Genomic DNA, 9,399 nt, shown 5'->3' with positions numbered 1-9,399 from the left:
CCAACAAGAGGATATTACCCATGTAAACATTTATTCACTCAACGTAAGAACACCTGAATAAATAAAGAATATCTTGGTGGACATTAAGAGAGATTTACAGCAAAACAGTCATAGTAAGGAGTTTTAATATATCACTGACATCAATGGATAGATCTTTCAGACAAAAAAATCAACAAGAGAACAACAACCTTAAACAAAACATGAGATTGGATGAATTTAATTGATATTTATAGAACATTTCATTCAAAAGCAGCAGAATATACATTCTTCTCAAGTGCACATGGAACACACTTAAGTATAGACACACACATAGAAAACAAAATGTCTTAATAAATTCAAAAAAGATTGAAAGCATATCAGGCACCTTCTCTAATCATAATGATATGAAACTACATACCAATTACATTTAAAAAACTGAAAAACATTCAAACATGTGGAAACTAAATAACATGTTAATAAACAATGAGTGGGTTAACAATGAAACCAAGGGAAAAAATCAAAAGTTAGTGGGAGAAAAATAGAAACAAACATAAAACAACCCCAAACCTATGAGACATAGCAAAAGCAGGCCTGAGAGGGATGTTCATAGCATTACAGGCGTACCTCAAGGAGCAAGAAAAAGCTTGAATAAACAATTTTACCCTACACCTAAAAGAACTAGAAAAATAGCAACTAATAAAGTCCTGACTAAGTATAAGGAAGGAAATAGTAGATTAGAGTGAAGATAAATGACATAGAGACTAAAAAGAAAATACAAAAGATCAATGAACCAAGAGCTGCTTCTTTTGAAAAGGTAAATGAGATTGACAAAACTTTAACCAATTCATCAAAAAAGAGAGGGAGAGGACCCAAATAAATAAAATCAGAAATTAAAGGGAAGAAGTAACAACTGACGTAACAGAAATACAAAGATTGTAAAATAAAATACTATGAACAACTGCATGACAACAAATTGTACATTCCGGAAGAAATGGATAAATTTCTAGAAACATACAACCTTCTAAAACTGAATCAGAAAGAATTAGAAAACCTGAATAGACCAATTACAACTAATGAAATTGAAACAATAATCAAAAAATCTCCCAGCAAACAAAGTGTTGACCCAGATAGCTTCACATGCAAATTCCACCAAACGTTCAAAGAAATAAAAGCCATGTTTCTCAAACTATTAAAAAAAACTTAAAAGGAAGTAAGACTTTCAAGCTCTTTTTACAAAACCAGCATTAACCAAATTCCAGAATCCAGACAAAGACACTTAAGACAAAAAAAATTATAGGCCAATATCCCTGATGAACATAGATGCTAAAATCCTCAAGAAAATATTAGAAACCAAATTCAGCAATACATTAAAATGGTCATATACCACGGTCACATGACATTTACTCTCAGGGTGCAATAAATGTGATTCATCACATGAACAAATAAAAAATTAAAATCACATAATCATATCAATAACTGCAGAAAAAGCATTTGATAGAAACCAGAATCCATTTTTGATAAAAACTCTCAGAAAAGTGAGAATAGAGAAATCATACCTCAACATAATAAAGGCCACGTATAACAAAACTATAGTCAATGTTATACTTAATGAACAAAAACTAAAGTCATTTCCCTTAAGATCAGGAATGAGACAGGGATGTTCACTATCCCCACTCTTATTCAACATAGTACTGTAAGTACTAGCCACAGCAACGGACAAGAAGAAAAAATAAAAGTTTTTCAGTCCTTGCCAGGAGGCTCAACTGGTTGGAGCATCATCGTGTACACAAAAATGTGTGGGTTTAATTCCTGGTTAGAGCACATACCTAACTTGGAGGTTCAATCTCTGGTCAGGGCGCAGTAGGCAACTGATCAATGTTTCTCTCTCTCTCTCTCTCTCTCTCTCTCTCTCTCTCCCCCCCCCTTCTCTCTCTTTTTCAGTTCCAGTCTGTCTAAAATCAATAAATATACCATCCATTGAGAATTTAAAATAATTTTTAAAGGCATCCAAATTGGAAAATAGGAAGTTAAATTTTCATTATTCACAGATGAAATGATATCGTACATAGAAAACCCTAAAGACCCCACCAAAAACCGACTAGATCTAATAAGTGAATTCAGCAACATAGCAGGATACAAAATTAATACTCAGAATTGGTGGCATTTTTATACACCAATAATGAACTATCAGAGAAATTAAGAAAACAATCCAATTTAATATTGCAACAACAAAAAAGTACCTAGGAATAAATTTAACCAAGGAGGTAAAAGACCCATACTCAGAAAATCATAGGACATGGAAGTAAGAAATTAAGGGAGATATAAGTTACTAGAAACTTATACCATGCCCAAAGATTAGAAGAATTAACATCATTAAATGTCCATATTACCCAAAGCAATCTATAGATTTATGCAACTCTTGTTAAAATACCATTGACATATTTCTAAGATTTAGGACATTCAAAAGTTTATAAGAAACCAAAACAGACCCTGAATAGCCCCAGCAATCTTGAGAAATAAGAACAAAATTAGAGGTGTCAGGTACAATAGTACCTGATATCATACTATACTACAAGGCCACTGTAATCAAAATAGCCAAGTACTGGTATAAAAACAGGTATATAGATCAGTGGAACAGAATAGAAAGACCAGAAATAAACCTGTGCCTTTGTGGTCAATTAATATTTGACAAACGAGGCAAGAGTACACAATGGAGTAAAAAATGGTGTTGGGACAATTGGATAGATACATGGAAAAAAGTGAAACTAGACCACCTTCTTACATCATATGCAAGAATATACTCAAAATGTATTAAAGACATAAATGTAAGTCACAAAACCATATAAATTCTATAAGAAACATAGGCAGTAAAATCTCAGACATTTTTTGTTGCAATATTTTTGCTAATATATCTCCTCAGGCCAGGAAAACAAAAATAAATAAATAAACAAATGACACTACATCAAACTGAAAAGTTTTCGCACAGCAAAACATATCATCAGCAAAATCAAAAGAGAATCTACTAAATATGAGAACATATTTGTCAATGATACATCTGATAAGGGATAAATTTCTAAAATATAAACAGAACTTGTACCAAGAAGACAAACAACCCATTTAAAAAATAGACAAAAGGCCTGAATAGACACTTCTCCAAAGAGGACATACAGATGGCCAATAAATATGGAAAACATGTTCAGTATCACTAATTATCAGAGAAATTGAAATGAAAACCATAATGAGATAATCATCTCACAGCTATCAGAATGACTGTCAACATAAATCAATAAACAGTAAGTGTTGGTGAGGATGTGGAGAAAAGGGAAACTTCATGGACTATTGGTAGAAATGCAGATTGGTGGATAAGAAAAGCCATGGTGGATAACATTATGGAGCTTCCTCAAAAATTAAAAATAGAACAATTTTTTGACCCACTGATTCCACTTCTAGAAATATAATTCAAGAAACTTGAAGCACTAATTACAAATAATATATGCTCTCCTATGTTAATTGCAACATATATACAGTAGCCAAGATCTAGAAACAGCCCTAGTGGCCATCAGTAGATACATACATAAAAAAGCTGTGGTACATTTACACAATGGAATACTACTCAGCTATAAAAAAAGAAGGAAATCTTACCATTTGCAACAGAATGAATGGACCTGGAGAGCATTATGCTAAGTGAAATAAGCCAGAGAACAACAAGTACCATTTGATCTCACTTATATGTAGAATCTAATGAACAAAATAAATTGATGAATAAAATAGAAACAGTGGCATGGATACATGGAACAAAATGACAACTGTCAGAGGGGAGGAGGGTCTGGATGAAAGAAGGTGAAGGGATTAAGCAAAAGCCATCTAGACACATACAACAGTGTAGTGATAACCAGAGGAAAAGGAAGGTGGCTGGTAGGTGGAGGTGGGCAAAGGAGGGATAAATGGGGACTAAAGAGACTCTTGCTTGGACTGACAGGCGTGTGATGCAGTGTGCAGATGATGTTTTCCTGAGTTGTAAAATTGACGCCTGTATGGTTTTATGAACCAATTTCACCCCCATAAATCCAATTTTTAAAAAATTTAATAAAATTTTCCTCCACTTTCTGGTTTGATTTATAAGATTCTCTCCCATTCTTCAAAGCTATACTCAAAAATCAGTTTTCCTTCCAAACCTATCTTGCTATTGCCAGGAAAACTTAACATTCTCTATGGATGGCAATCTCCTGGATTGCCATAAACTTTATGCACTGGGCCTTAATTCTGCAGATGTGACACCGAAGTGTAATTAAACAGTTGTATGCCTTTTTCACCACTAAACAAGATGTTTTTCAAGAGAAGGAACCACGCCTTATTCCTTCCATGCCCTGTCGCTGGGACATCACCTGCATGCACATGGAGCTGAACTGTAATAACATTATCAACCACAATAACAATGACTTGAGCTAGGAGTGCCACCAATGTCCCAGTTTCTCTGCTAAGTGAGTGAATTTCAAACAATACTTATTTATTTGTTATAATTTGTTATAATATTATAGTTATAATATTTATTATGATCTCCATTTTATAAATGAGAAAACTGAGACTCATAGAAAGCTACATGATTCCCTAAAAGTCGGGAAGCTAGTAAGGGATAAATATATGATGAGTGAATATTTTTTATTTTACTAAAGAACCCTGTGCCCATGAACTTACCCTGAAAAATTAGATATTTATAAAGCATAAGCATATGCTTGAAACTATTTTTAAAATTTGAAGAACATTGATCATTACCATCATCATAGCAGCAAAATCCAATTACATATCAAGTTTTTTGGACCTGAATGTGGTAAATGAATTTAAACTAAAGAATACAAGATCTGTTTGAAGGAACTCTGATGCATTCAATTTCTAGAGGAATATTTGAAAGCTTCGGCTTTTATTATCTCTTGGATACATATTTCCTCCAATTTCAAAGATAGTTTTTGGAAGAAAAGGAGGCAAGGGATTTAAGGGCATTTATGAGACATACAAATAGAAAATTGCATTTTTTTCATCATTCAGCATCTCCTTTCCTTCCATAGCACAGTATTGCACATTTGTAGAACACTGCTGCATTTCTGTTTAACAAAGTCTTTCTGGTATCCATTTTTCTGCAATAAAATTATCTTTATTGATACAGAAATAGGAAATAATGCAGATTTTTTACCATTGTCTCTACTACCTTAGCATTTACGAATGATACTGTTACCAAACAGAAGTGGGGTTTGGCTGCCCATCACCACCCATAGGCAAATTCCAGAGACAGAGGTTAGATGAGAAATGGAAAGAGGTCTTTTATTCAAAAGCTGCACAATCTGGGAGGATGGTAGGCTCCTGCCTCAAAGACCATTTCCTCCAGAATGCCCAGAGGACAATCCAGCCACCCTCTGCCAGATTATTCCAAGCTGAGCCCAGAGTTCCTTCTCCCATTTAAAAATACTGTGTTTCAGGAACCACAGGTGGCTGCAGCACCATCATCCTGTTGGCTTAGCTTGTTCCCAGTAGTAGAATGTAGAGCCAGCACTGCTATTAGCTGCATGGGTTCCAGGACCAAAAATGTTCTGCAGGCCCCAGCCCACACATCTGTGCTCTGGGTCCAAGAGGAAGTGGACATTTCTCCCGTCCCTTGGTTTAAATCTCCCAGCCCAAACTTCCACAGGATCCAGGAGGGTCCTTTATCTGATCCCATTCTTTACCCAGGTTAGACTGACAGGTTTTTCCCCTGCACACCACCTCCCTCTACCACCATGTACCAGAAGGGAGCAGGAGGCCTTTTCCCTTAGCTGGACAATTCATTAGCTTCACATATGCTCAGTGCAATGATTTCTCCCACCACATCTCTGTCCAGGGGTGGGGAAACGTGTCATCACATGTAGCACTAGCTTATTTACCCAGGCAGCATGGCTTCACCCACACTGCCTCAGGTGTTTCCTGTGGCTTCTCCCTCACTCTGAGCATGGGTCAGTTTACTCTGGTATCAATACCAATGGCATTCATTTTTAAAAGTTTCTGTCACTCACCTTAAATAAATGAATCAGTAGAGATCCAATCAGCAATGGAAAGTTTGATTATTATAGTCATGTTTTAAATCTTGATATTTTATTTTATTTTTAAGTATACTTTATTAATTATGCTATTATAGTTGTCCCATTTTCTTCTCCCCTTTATCCCCCTCCACCTGATACCCCCATTCCCTCCAGCATTCCCCACCCTTGGTTTATATCCATGGGTCATACATATAAGTTTTTAGGCTTCTTCATTTCCTATACTATTCTTTTTTAAAATTTTTATTTATTTATTTTTAGAGAGAAGGGAGGCAGGGAGAAAGGGAGAAAAACATCAATGTGGGGTTGCCTCTCTTGTCGACCCTACTGGGGATCTGGCCCACAACCCAGGCCTGTACCCTGACTGGGAATTAAACTGGCAACCCATTGATTTGCAGGCCAGCGCTCAATCCACTGAGCCACACAAGCCAGGGATCCTATACTAGTCTTAACCTTGCCCTGTCTATTTTGAACCTACCATTTATTCTTTTTATTCCCTGTACCTTTTCTTCCATTTTCCCCCTTCCTCCTACCCACTGATAACCCTCCAAATGATCTCCATTTCTGTAATTCTGCTCGTGTTCTGGCTGTTTGGTTAGTTTTGGGGTTTTTTAGTTGTTGATAGTTGTAAGTTTGTTGTCATTTTACTGTTCATAGTTTTGACCTTCTTCTTTTTCTTAGGTAAGTCCCTTTAACATTTCATATAATAAGGGCTTGGTGATGATGAACTCCTTTAAGTTTACTTATCTGGGGAGCACTTTATCTGCCCTTTCATTCTAAATGATAGCTTTGCTGGATACAGTAATTTTGGATGGAGGTCCTTGCCTTTCACAACTTTGAATACTTCTTTCCAGCCCCTCCTTGCTGACATGTTTTCTTTTGAGAAATCAGCTGATAGCCTTATAGGAACTTCTTTGTAACTCTCTTCTTTTCTCTTGCTGCTCTTAGGGTTCTTTCCTTATCTTTAATCTTTGGCAATTTAATTATGATGTGTCTTGGTATGCTCCTCTTTGGGTCCAATTTATTTGGGATCTCTAAGTTTCCTAGACTTATATGCTTATTTCCTTCACCAAATTGGGGAAGTTCTCTTTCATTGTTTTTTAAAATAAGTTTTCAATTTCTTGTTCTTCCTCTTCTCCTTTTGGTGCCCCTATGATTTGGATGTTGGGACATTTAAAGTTGTCTCAGATGTCCCTAAGCCTCTCCTCATTTTTCTGAATTCTTATTTCTTTACTCTGTTCTTGTTGAATGTTTATTTCTTCCTTTTGTTACAAATCTTTGACTTGCATCCCAGTTTCCTCCCCTTCACTGTTGGTTCCCTGTATATTTTCCTTTATTTCACTTTGTATATCTTTCACTTCTTTTATTAAGCAGTTGTCCCCAATCATTTCTCTGAGCATCCTTATTACCAATGTTTTGAACTCTGCATATGATAGGTTGGCTATCTCCTTGTTGCTTAGTTCTTTTTCTGAAGTTTTGATATGTTCTTTCAGTTGGGCCGTCTTTCTTTGTCTTGGCGCACCTGTTATGTTGTAAGGGGGTGGAGCCTTGGGTACTTGCCAGGGTGAGGCAAACCACTTTGCTGTGTTGTGGTTCTGTACATGGGGGAGGAATCAGAGAGAGAACACTGCCACTTGCTCAGCTCTTGCTCCACTTTCCATCACGTCCTCTGCTTCCCACACATGAATTGTGCTCTTTCAGGTTCTTCCCTGGTGCTGATTCCTGGCTGGGTGGGCTGTGTACCTTCCAGGATCTCATGAACCCCTCAAATATACTCCTGTGAGACTGGTAGTTTCTCCTACCACCTCAATCCCCACAGGTTTTTAGTCAGAATTTTTGATACTTTACTTTCTGGTTCTGTAACCCTGAGTTGCATGGTCTCTCTTGCTCCCCAGTTGTTCCTCCCAGTTTATCCATATGGGAATGTGGGACTGCCCAGTCTGCCAGTTTCCACCTCACCTACCCAATCCACCAGCCACTGACTTGCCACGAGTTGTCTCCATCCCTGATGCTGGTCTCCACCCCTCCTACAAGTCTAGATGAATGTTTCTTCTTTATCTCCTTAGTTGGTAGGTTTCCACACAGCTCAATTTTCTGGCAGTTCTGGTGGATTTTTTTTCTAAGTTAAAATTATTGAATGCTTCATGAATTTGCATGTCATCCTTGCACAGGGGCCATGCTAATCTTCTCTGTATCATTCCAATTTTAGTATATGTGCTGCTGAAGCGGACACTGATTTTTGTTTTTAAATCAGTAGTTATCCTTTTTGGGGGGGTGTGAGGAAGTGAAGCATATCTATCTATGCGTTCATCTTGGCTGGAACTATGAATCTTAATATTTTAAAAATATTTCATATTGTTGGACTAGACAAATTTTGCTTATTAGCAGTATTAAACTACTTATCATTTAAATCCATATAATTTTACCCTTCAGCCAATGACATGAGAGGCAATAGTGAGGGATTCAGCCATGTCTTAGCAGGGAGGAAGACTGTCCACACAATACAAGGAGGAATCCATTGTTTTACCTCTGGTCAACCTTCAAATTAGTAAGAAATGCCCTAGAGAAAGATTAATAGAAGGAGTATTTGGTGAGCCCTTCCCTCAAATAAATAAAAGCCCAAAAGATTCCTATTTCTTGTTTCAGAAACAGCTAGGAGCTGATCCATGACTGTTACGATTTTGGAGTTCTCTGGGAATGTTTGTAAAATCCCCATGATGGTTACATTTGTTATTTCCTATTTGTGTTTTATTCTGAGGTGTAGTAAAATGCTTAAAACTAAGTGAGAACATGGAGGGTATAGAAAAGCCTCAAAGAGAAAGCATGTGTGATAGCAGCAACTATGATGGTGAGGAAGAAACAGAAGTCAAAACCTGTCAGGCAGGCCATCAGGAAGGAGGACTGGAAGCTCTTAGGCAGGGGCTGATGCTGCTTCGACAGGCAGGATTTCTTCTTCCTAAGGAATGCCTCAGTTTTGCTCCTAACATAACTGATTGAATCAGGCTCACCTAGATTAGTGAGGATAGTCTTCTCTATATAAAGTCAACTGGTTATACATGTTAACCACATCTACAAAATCCACATTTTTGAAACTATGTTGTTGGGGGAAAACCCCGAAAACCTAAATTCAGGATTGATTTCAAAGAGCTGACAAATAGCCTTATCCAAATTTATAAGAGCTTTAAAGGAGAAAATTACATATACAGGCAAAGCAGCTGTAGTTCCCAATGGTGGCCAGCCAGGAAGAAATCCACCCCTTCTTAGGACAGAGTCTCTTTTTTATAGGGGTTAATAGCAAATCATATGGTGCATCATCAACATAGACCACCAGAAAGAACCGTGCATTTGTAAATTA

The 9,399-nt window shown here is 36.9% G+C and overlaps 1 non-coding gene across 1 annotated transcript; it reads right to left on the bottom strand.

Moving 5' to 3' along the window:
* Window positions 1-8,170: 8,170 nt before the first annotated feature.
* On the bottom strand, window positions 8,171-8,277 carry LOC114508312. Its single transcript, XR_003685542.1, has one exon. It is a non-coding gene; the product is annotated as a U6 spliceosomal RNA (small nuclear RNA).
* Window positions 8,278-9,399: the final 1,122 nt, after the last annotated feature.

The sequence above is a fragment of the Phyllostomus discolor genome, chromosome 10, assembly GCF_004126475.2.
Source record: "Phyllostomus discolor isolate MPI-MPIP mPhyDis1 chromosome 10, mPhyDis1.pri.v3, whole genome shotgun sequence".
NCBI classification, from domain to species: Eukaryota; Metazoa; Chordata; class Mammalia; order Chiroptera; family Phyllostomidae; genus Phyllostomus; species Phyllostomus discolor.
This window is presented reverse-complemented; position numbering and strand designations above follow the sequence as displayed.